This window comes from Rhagoletis pomonella, unplaced genomic scaffold (assembly GCF_013731165.1).
Source record: "Rhagoletis pomonella isolate Grant_MI unplaced genomic scaffold, Rhpom_1.0 Rhpom_scaffold_00006, whole genome shotgun sequence".
Lineage (NCBI taxonomy): Eukaryota > Metazoa > Arthropoda > Insecta > Diptera > Tephritidae > Rhagoletis > Rhagoletis pomonella.
In genome coordinates this window covers 47,111,967-47,121,685 of record NW_023458560.1, presented here as the reverse complement: position 1 = coordinate 47,121,685, position 9,719 = coordinate 47,111,967, and positions in this window count along the sequence as shown.

Below are 9,719 nucleotides of genomic sequence, written 5' to 3'. Positions count from 1 at the left end.
ATGACTAATAGGCCGGGCGGACCCACCTGGCAGCTCACCTTTTATGCAGATCGCATTTTTGTAGATCGCCTTTTATTTCGTTTCGCTTTTATCGTATATTTGATGCATTTGAAACCCATAGGATACATAGAAAGGTCATTTAATATCGAACCTTTATACTAGGTTCAATATGAAAAAACAAAAATATTTCTGGTTTCGATTCCAAAGTGAAATGCCACCTATGGGGTCGCAAAATCTATTTTGTATATAGCTTTAGATAGAGAATCTCTTAAAAAAATAAAAATAAAATTCCAATGAAAAAAAAATTAACAACAGCGCCACCTAGCGGGTCCAAAAAAGTATCCGACCTTTCAAGCGGGAACTCACAAAATAGGATTGAAAGCAGTTGGGCGACTTGAAAAAAGGAGGAGGTCATCAATTCGTCGGAATATGTTTTTATAATTTTTTTTTATGTATGTTACCGCATAACTTTGGACCACGTTGACCGATATCTAAATTTTCTTTTTTAATGAAAGGCAGTAGGCGGTCCCATACTAATGAAGAAATTAACGGTGTTCTTAAATTTTTGTATGAGAATTTTAGTCGGTTTGTGTTCTACTTAAAAATTACTTGTTTAAATGTCTGATATTTTAATAATTGTCTTAATTGTTTTCATTATTTTTTACGCTCGTATAATCATTTTTTTTTTCGCTGCATAAACATTTCATAACTTGTATTTCAACTATATTACTGAAACTCTCAAAACAAATTTTAATAGGTAAATTCAGTGGCAACTCATCCGAAAAATTTCTGTATCAACGTATTTTTCAACACTTCGTTTGAAAATATGTTGTAAATTTTTTATTTATTTAAATTTTCGTTCGTTCGTGTTTCGACTTTCGGATAGGTGGCAACCTCTCAAAAAAAAATTATCTTAAAAAAGCTTTCTCAAACACTTTTCGTTTGGTACTCGTTTCTTATATTTCATTTAGTTTTTATATTTTTTGTGTTAACTCTTTATAAAAGTGGCAACACTATTGAAAAATATTTCCAAATCAAATTTATCAAACAGTCGGCAACCCTCCTCAAAAATTTTAACGACAGTAATAATTAATTTATCCTATCAATTTACTAAAATGCATTTTTTAAACAGGTGGCAACTCTATTTTTTTTAAACCATCCGGGTATTATAGCGAACAACTAAAAAATAATTATTCAAATCGGTCAAGCAATTAATTTTTAAATATATGACAATACATTAGAGGATTTATTGTTGTGCGAGGGAAATGTTCGGTTATTTGTACCTACAATGATTATTTTCGCAAAGAAAAATTAAACTCGCGTTAGGCCATCAGCAGTATTTTTGCGCAAAACTCCTTTCCGCGTTGGTGGCCTTCGGCCGCGCTAGAAAAAATTACCTCATCAGTCCAACTCTGGTTACGCCATCCAAAATATTTTTGCGCAAAATGCACCTCCAAATTTACAAAAAAAAACTGCATATTTCAAATCGCAATATTTTTTAAATTAAAGCCTAATCCTTTGGCTAGGCGCATATGCTAAAATTCTTTGATTCGGGTCACGTGTTTGGACACGATAATCCAAAATCATTGTACAAATAACCGAACCGTACGCTAACTGTGTTACTTATGCATTTTTCTATAAACAAAAATTTTATAAAATGAAACTGCAGTAGTTTTCATCTTATGTGGATAATTCTTGTCACAAATACATAGTTTCGAGCAGGGTTGTTGCGAATATTATTCCCAAATAAAAGTCCTTTCCGGATAATAAACAAACCGCTTATCCAAATTAAACAAGTTTGGTATCAAATGAAAGAGGACTTTAATAGCTTTAAAACTGAAATATCTAAACGAGGAAAGACACATACTGAAAAATATTTTAATAAAAAATGTTAACTAATCACCATAGAACAAACCTTGTGTCAGGTATATGCCTTTCTTTAGTATCTCTTCTTCTTCTTCTTCTTTTTTGGCGCTGTAACCGCCTAAGCGATTTTGGCCGAATTCAGCAAAGCACGCCAGTTTTTTCCCCTCTGTTTCAACTGACGCCAATTGGAAACGCCAAGTGAAGCCAAGTCCTTCTCCTCCTAATCTTTCCATAGCAGTGGGGCCTCCCTCTTCCCCTGCTACAACCAGCGGGTTCCGAGTTGAATACTTTCAGACCTGGAGCATAGAATTGAATTATAAAGAAAATATAAATAGAGGTCGTTCGTTATTTGTGTTTAAAAGCTATTTCAGCCCTATTTCAGCCCTATTTCATATGATACCAAATTTTTTAGTTTGGACAGGCGGTTTGCTTATTATCCAGAAAGGACTTTTATTTTGGAATAATATTCGCAACAACCCTGGTTTCGAGCTTATATTTATGTATATATATTTTTTTTTAGCAGGACCACATCTTTGTCAGAAAATTCCGTGAATCCGAAAATTGGTACTGTTACAAGTGACAGGGCATCATTTTTTAACTCGACTTCCACGGATAACGGTACATCGTTTAGAGGTTTAAAAATATTTTGCGTCGGCAATTTTTAATCAAACTGCATTAGATCATATTACGTACTCTATGCTCGGAAAAGCAAAAAACTTTACTTGCGAACCTTTGCGCAGGTGTACCGAATTCTTGCAGTTTGGAAAAGCGGAAGAATTTTCTTTCAATATTTTCAGCCAGCTTCACTAACTTAAATTTTTTTTTTTTACTTTTTCAAGAAACACAAATTTTGCTGCTAGAGAATCTGGTAGCATGATTTTAGTTAAATGTCATAAACTTATTAAAAGTCAAGTGGTCGGCGCCAACAACAACGAATGTCAATAAATGAAACTACCTTCTATTTTTGTATCATGGAACAGAAAAATATTGTCCAGGTTGACCTTGGACAACATGGAGGTTTCGTAGCAAATTAAAAATTTGGAGATTCATCGTTTCGCTGTTGTATTTTTATATTTTTTTATTTGTCAATCAGCTGATGCGAATACATACATACATAGATTATTTGGTAGCTGTAAACAAAATACAATTACTCCTAAATTGGTGCAAAGAGGGTGCTAGATTTTTGTGAGGCTTTCTTAAAGACTCAAGAAATATTTTCGTAAAAATCATGAGGGTACTCCGGGATACTTTTTTTATTATCTACGGAATAACTATTTTCTAGTTAATTTTATAGAACTTTTTTAAATAACTACAATTTTAAAACTTTGTCAATCAGCTGATGCGAATACATACATACATAGATTATTTGGTAGCTGTAAACAAAATACAATTACTCCTAAATTGGTGCAAAGAGGGTGCTAGATTTTTGTGGGCTTTCTTAAAGACTCAAGAAATATTTTCGTAAAAATCATGAGGGTACTCCGGGATACTTTTTTTATTATCTACGGAATAACTATTTTCTAGTTAATTTTATAGAACTTTTTTAAATAACTACAATTTTAAAACTATCACACGCAAACTAATGAAAAAATATAAACTTACTAGCATCAAGTCCTTCTTTAATATAAAAATTATTTTAAAAAGTTACAATCACACATACTATAATTAATACAGGGCTAACACGTGTAACTGATTGAGGTGCCTGCGCGCACGATATGCATTCGGCAAGTTGCCGGTACTCTAGTAACAGAATGCAAAACAGTGCCGTATAACTACTACTGTCGCTTAGTTAGTCAAACATTAAGGAACGTTTGTACGTATTTTTATAAATATTAAATATCATCGAAATTTTCGATTTTTGTCCAGCTAAATCGACACGTTGGCCTTATGTGCGCCGCTAAAGAAGTTTCACGTCAAAAAAATTTGTTTGTAAATATTTTATTTTATTTTTCATACTTCGCCTTCTGGAACTACGCAGACTGTTTTACTTACTTTATTTAAATAGCTTTTTTCTCACTTTTGATCTTCCACCACTTAACCATTAATTAATGAGAGCAATTTAACACGCGAGCCGCGGCGATTTATGAAAATAATATTATAATTTGCAACAGAGTTGAGTCATTGCTTAAGCGCAAGATACAAAAAAAAATTTGGTACATATATAGTGAATCTGGAGCTAGCTAATTCCCGCGCTTTTGTAACCACTGCAATGATACATATGTATGTATGTATGTATATGGTAAGGTTTGCTTAGCTACTTATAGCACGTGTTAACTATTACTAATCTTCGTAATTACTTTCCTTTCCATTAGAATGATCACTTCTTATAATAATTCAAGGTCACTTATTTAATTATAGAATTAATATATAATTAATAGATTAATTGATTTACTAAATGTTTACCCATATTTATGGCGAGCAATAATTCTAATGCCAAATTAGCACAGACGAGAAAAAAACTTATAAGTAGGTTCCTATTAGCGCACTGTAAACAAGAACAAAATCCATTAAAATTTACATATGGGTCCAATTCAGAATTTTTTATGTTATAGTACCAATCGAGAGAGGCCTCCCTAATTTTGTTAAATTTTATTTGTACAGCCGTTTCCGAGATATGTATTTCCGACAACAAAGAAACCTTCCTTTTTTTAAATGCCCATAACTTTGCGAAAAGTGTTCCGACCGTTACCATTTTTTAAACCTTTCAATTTGTAAACACTTTTGGAATAGTAAATCGAATTAATTTTCAAGCCCGTATTTCAATAAAACTTCGACAAAAATTTAAAATTTTTAATTTAAAACGTTGATTTCCAAAAATCGCGTACTGATCAATTTTCTTGAAAATTTTTCTAAAAAACTGTCACTCATTCCGCAACTTTTAAGCCTAGTTCGGTAATGGGACAATAATGACATCTTTATTTTTCGAATTTTTAAATCAACGAAAAACTTACAAATTTCGCCCACTTCAACGCCAAGAACTCTGACTGCGTCAAACCAACTGCATTGATCAACAAGTAATTTTTAGCAAAAAAAAAACGACTTTTAAAAAATATATATATATCTATATATTTCATGATCCAATGATCGGATCTAAACCAAATTAGTATGGGACCACCTCTGAGACACTACCTTTCCGTTGCATTATTGAAATCGGTTGACGTGGTGCAAAGTTATGCGGTAACATACATAAAAGAGAATTTCTTACTTTACAATGTTTTTTCCGACGAACTGATAACCTCCTCCTTTTTTGGAAGTCGGTTAAAAAGATAAAAATACTACATTGTAAAGTAAGAAATTCTCTTTATAATTGCTGGGTGAAGTACTACGCTACGAGTAATTATTTTCGCACAATCCCTCTTTCCTCCACCAATTGCAAGTTATATTTAGAGTGTCTTGCATCAAAATATGTCTAGTCTATGATTTGATATCCTTTCGCATTGAGGACTTAAATTAGATCGCTAACCAGTATAGAACATAACAGAGGAGAGAGGACTGCTCCCTGAAATTCAAACAATAGGAAACCGGGAGCCCAAAAGATAGAGCATCACCGACTTGGTAGTTCAAACATATTTTTTTCGTTTTCCAGTAAAAACATTTTCGTCCATTTTAGTAAAGCTGCTTTTACATGGGTCGATTTCTGTCGAATATAAAAAACCTACTGAGAAATCGACCAACCAAAACACCTACATTTGATGGTTGCATTACCATTTATTTACACTGGTCGATTTCGGTTGAACGACAAAAATCGACTAGAAAAGCGGCCCGTGTAAAGGCAGCTTAATGGAGGACGATTTGAAGGTCGAAGGGCATATAGAGGTTAGATTATATTAGATTTAGAGGATGGAGTAGGTCACCTAGTTACAGCGACCGAAACGATATATTGTAACGAACCTCTATTCAACTACAGGTCATCTTTGATCCACGCACTGTTAAGAAACCTCACGAGGTCTTTGGCTGAACGCCGTTTAGGTCGTGTGCTTCTAGGTACGGTGATCCTAGGAAGCAAAGTCTGGTCTTGGTAAGGGCTTCACAACGGCGCATAATGTGCTCTGCTGTTTCCTGTTCTTCGTTACACAAACTACACTGGTCACAATTGACAACTCCTATGTTTGACCAGTAAGAAAGCCTGGAACAATTCTTACTTCATGCCTACTGATATATCCGGAAGGACTTGGCCTGTCTGTTACCTTCCGTATTTGTCCAGTGATGTTGTGCTTCGTTCTTCATCCAGATAGAGTAGTTTCGCCTGACGGAGTTCCATGGCAGACCGGTAAAGGGTCCTGGGCCTATAAATTCCTGTGCAGCCCCTTTTCTGGCGAGAATATCTGCCACTTCATTGCCCTTGACTCCACTGTGCCCCGGTACCCATATGAGGTATACCCGGTTCCTGCAGGCGATCAGTACTAAAAGTTGAACACAGTCCCACACCAGCTTTGAGGTGACCTCGTGCGCTTTAAGAGCGAGGAGCGCCGCTCTGCTGTCCGAGTGTATGTAGCTGTGTTTTTTCGTTGCCTCCTCTCTACATACTACCTCAGACAAAGTTCAATGGCGTGAACCTCGGCCTGAAAGACAGAGTTACCTTGCCCCATGCTGGTGAAAAGGAGCAGTCTGGGTTGTAGACTCCTGCTCCGACGCCGTGGTCAGTCTTTGAGCCGTCAGTATACCAGATGTGGCTGTCCTTCCGGGGTCTAGGTCGGTCGTTGTCCCTGTTATTTATGTCGGGGAAAAAGACCTTGAAGTTTTGTGAGAAGTTAAACCTCGGAAGGCACAGGTCCACAAAACTTTTTCGCAACCCATCTTCTTGTTCTATAACCATGAGGGTGGGAGGGTGTACATACTTCTTGCCCTCTACACTGTCCCTAAGATGAACCTTGCTGTAAACAGTAGATTCTTGATTACAATGTGAAGGGGAGGCAGGTCAAGAAGCACCTCGAGAGCCGCAGTTGGTGCTGTTCTCATCGCGCCAGTGATGCCCACGCAGGCCAGTCTCTGTAGCTTGCTGAGCTTGGCCTGTGTGGACTACACTTCCGCCTTCTTTCACCAGACGGGTACAGCATAGGTGAGAATGGGTTTGGAGATGGCATCGTACATCCACCTCGCCAGTTTAGGTCTTATGCCCCAGTTCCGTCCCATAAGTTTCCGGCAGGTCCAGATAGAGGCCCTGGCCTTTTGAATAGTTATATCTAGATGCGAATTCCATGAGAACTTGTCATAAAGGATAACTCCTAGATGTTTGACCTCTTTGGGGAAGTGTATCTTTTCACCTTGAAGGAGTGGTTCTACAAATTTGTCGTTTTTCCTTTTCCTGGAGAAAATAACTATGCTAGTCTTTTTCGGGTTTACGTTTAACCCATTGTTACTACACCAATTGGCGACTATGTTCAGAGCATTCTGTAGGAGGCTGGAGATTGTATCTTCGAACTTACCTCTGATTAGGATGACAATGTCATCCGCATAGCCCTCAACGTCGAAGCCGTTCTCGCTAAGAAGGTAGAGTAGTTCATCTACAACGAGGGACCATAGCAGAGGGGAAATCCCTCTCCCCTGCGAGCAACCTTTCGTAGCTAAGAATCTGACCCTTTCTTGTCCTGGCGTGGATGTAATGGTTCTGGATTTAAGGACGTTTGCTATCCAGCGGCATGTGGTTTGATCAACCCCTCTGTGCCGGACGCAATTGTCTATTAGAGAGTTTTCCGTGCTGTCGAAAGCGCCCTCCACATCCAAGAAACAACCCACCGCCACCTCTTCGTCCTCCAGGGACTTCTCAATTTTCCTTATTAGATTCTGAAGAGCGTGGATAGTAGATCTTCCTGGAAGATAGGCATATTGGTGTCTGTGCAGCGGGTTCCTGGTAAGGAAACTATCCCTGATACGCCTGTCTACGATTCTTTCCATTGTTTTTAGTAGAAAGGACGTAAGACTAATGGGTCGGTATGACTTTGGTTGGTCCGCTGGTTTTCGCCCCACCTTTGGGATGTAGCGGACCGTCACTTCCTGCCATTGTAGTGGAAGGTACCCCCACGCGAAATATGCTCTGATAAGTGGTATCAGGAAGGGTAGCAAGCGGTGAAGTCCCTTTTGAAGATGGGCTGTGAAAATGCCGTCTGCTCCAGGTGCTTTGAAAGGCGCTGAGGCAGATATAGCGCATCTTATTCTATCCTCGTCGAACAGTCCTTTGCCGATTCTCCAATCCTCTGCGCAGGAGTGTTTTATCCAATAGAGGTTAAACAAAAACACTTCCGAAAAAAAGTATCCGCAGAATCCGAATCTGTAGTAAAAACAAGTATGTCCCAATTTAAAAAAAAAATGGACCTTCGGTTAGATCAGCCCACTTGCGGATATCGGTAATACGACCGAAAGTTGGAGAAACCCCGACTTGGTAGTTAATAGCCGTCATCGATCCGCCAACAGTAAGTGAGTGGCGAAACCAGCGCACTCAATGAGGTACAACCAAACTTGCTATTGTCCATCCTTGCTATAGCTGACGTTGTTGTTGCTTTCAAATGCAAAATTTTTCGATAAGCGACCGGAACTCAAACATAGAGAGCAGAGAAGTGGCGAATCGATGACGGCGTTCGGCTAATATTTTTGCGTTTTCCAAAAAAAAAAAAACATTTTCTCTATTGTAAAAGGGAGCTAGGCCATCCTGTATACATACATACATACAAATATATATATACACATATGCAAGCGCATATAATAAATGGCATGAAGAAGCGCAACTAGGTTACTAGACTTTCTGGGTTGATAGCTTCTTTTTGTAAATGTCTGCTAGACTTTTCTTTGGTCTTTACCTAATGTACTTTTTTGTTTATATTGTACCAGTGCTGATGTTGTATAAATTTTTTTCCTTTTTTCGAATAGCCATATGCACTTTTATGTATATATGTATTTGATTTGACCACTGATTTGGACAGACCGGCTGTTTTGTTTTTGGGCAGTCTAATTTTTGATTTTTTGAGAAAAAAAAGTATTTTGGTGTGTGCCACAAAAACGACCAGCAGCAGACGATTTCTACTGAGCCCATTTGGAAATATATCTGCGTATGCATACATATGTGCGCTCTTAAATATGTGCATTTGTAAGTAAAAATATGCGCGCATTTATTTTGTTTCTGTCTTTTTTCGTTTCAAACACTGTGGCCTTTTTCAGCATTTGCAAAATAGCGTAACTCTTTGTTAGACCATTTGTTGTTTGGGTGTTCAGAATGTTCACATTTACTATTTATACTCTCTTCCACATTTTATTTTGCACTTCTGTTTTCTGTTTGGCACTTTGTAAATTAATACAAAATTTTTTCTATTTAAAATTTTTGTTTGTTGTTTTTTTTTGGGGGGGATTTTTTGTCTACGCCACTTACTTTGCAAATGCGGTTTTCATTTTTCATGCAATTCGCGTTTGCTTATTGTCGCTGCACTTTTATTTTATGCCATTCATATTGTTGTTGTTGTTGTTGTTGTTGTTGTTCTTGTGGTGGTCGCGCAATGCACAGCGGCAGCCTTTCTGCATTGACTATTATTTTTGTTGTTATTGTTGCATTCGTGTGCACATGTGGTTTTACGCTTCCAAAGAAAATTGATTGTTCTCTGCACTGGTGTGGAACTCTTTGGCCTAATGGCATATTCGCAATTTGAATGGGTGCATGGCCTTTTCCACATGTGGTTGCATACAAAAAATTATGTGTGAATACATGCATCCATGCGCACATATGTACATACATATATATGTATATATACATACATACACATATAAATAATTAGAACAAAATGATCTTTTGAAAAATGTACTGAAAGAAAACTGCGCTCCTATAACCTTGTAAAAAATCAGCGGAACTGAAAGAAAATATAAAAAAA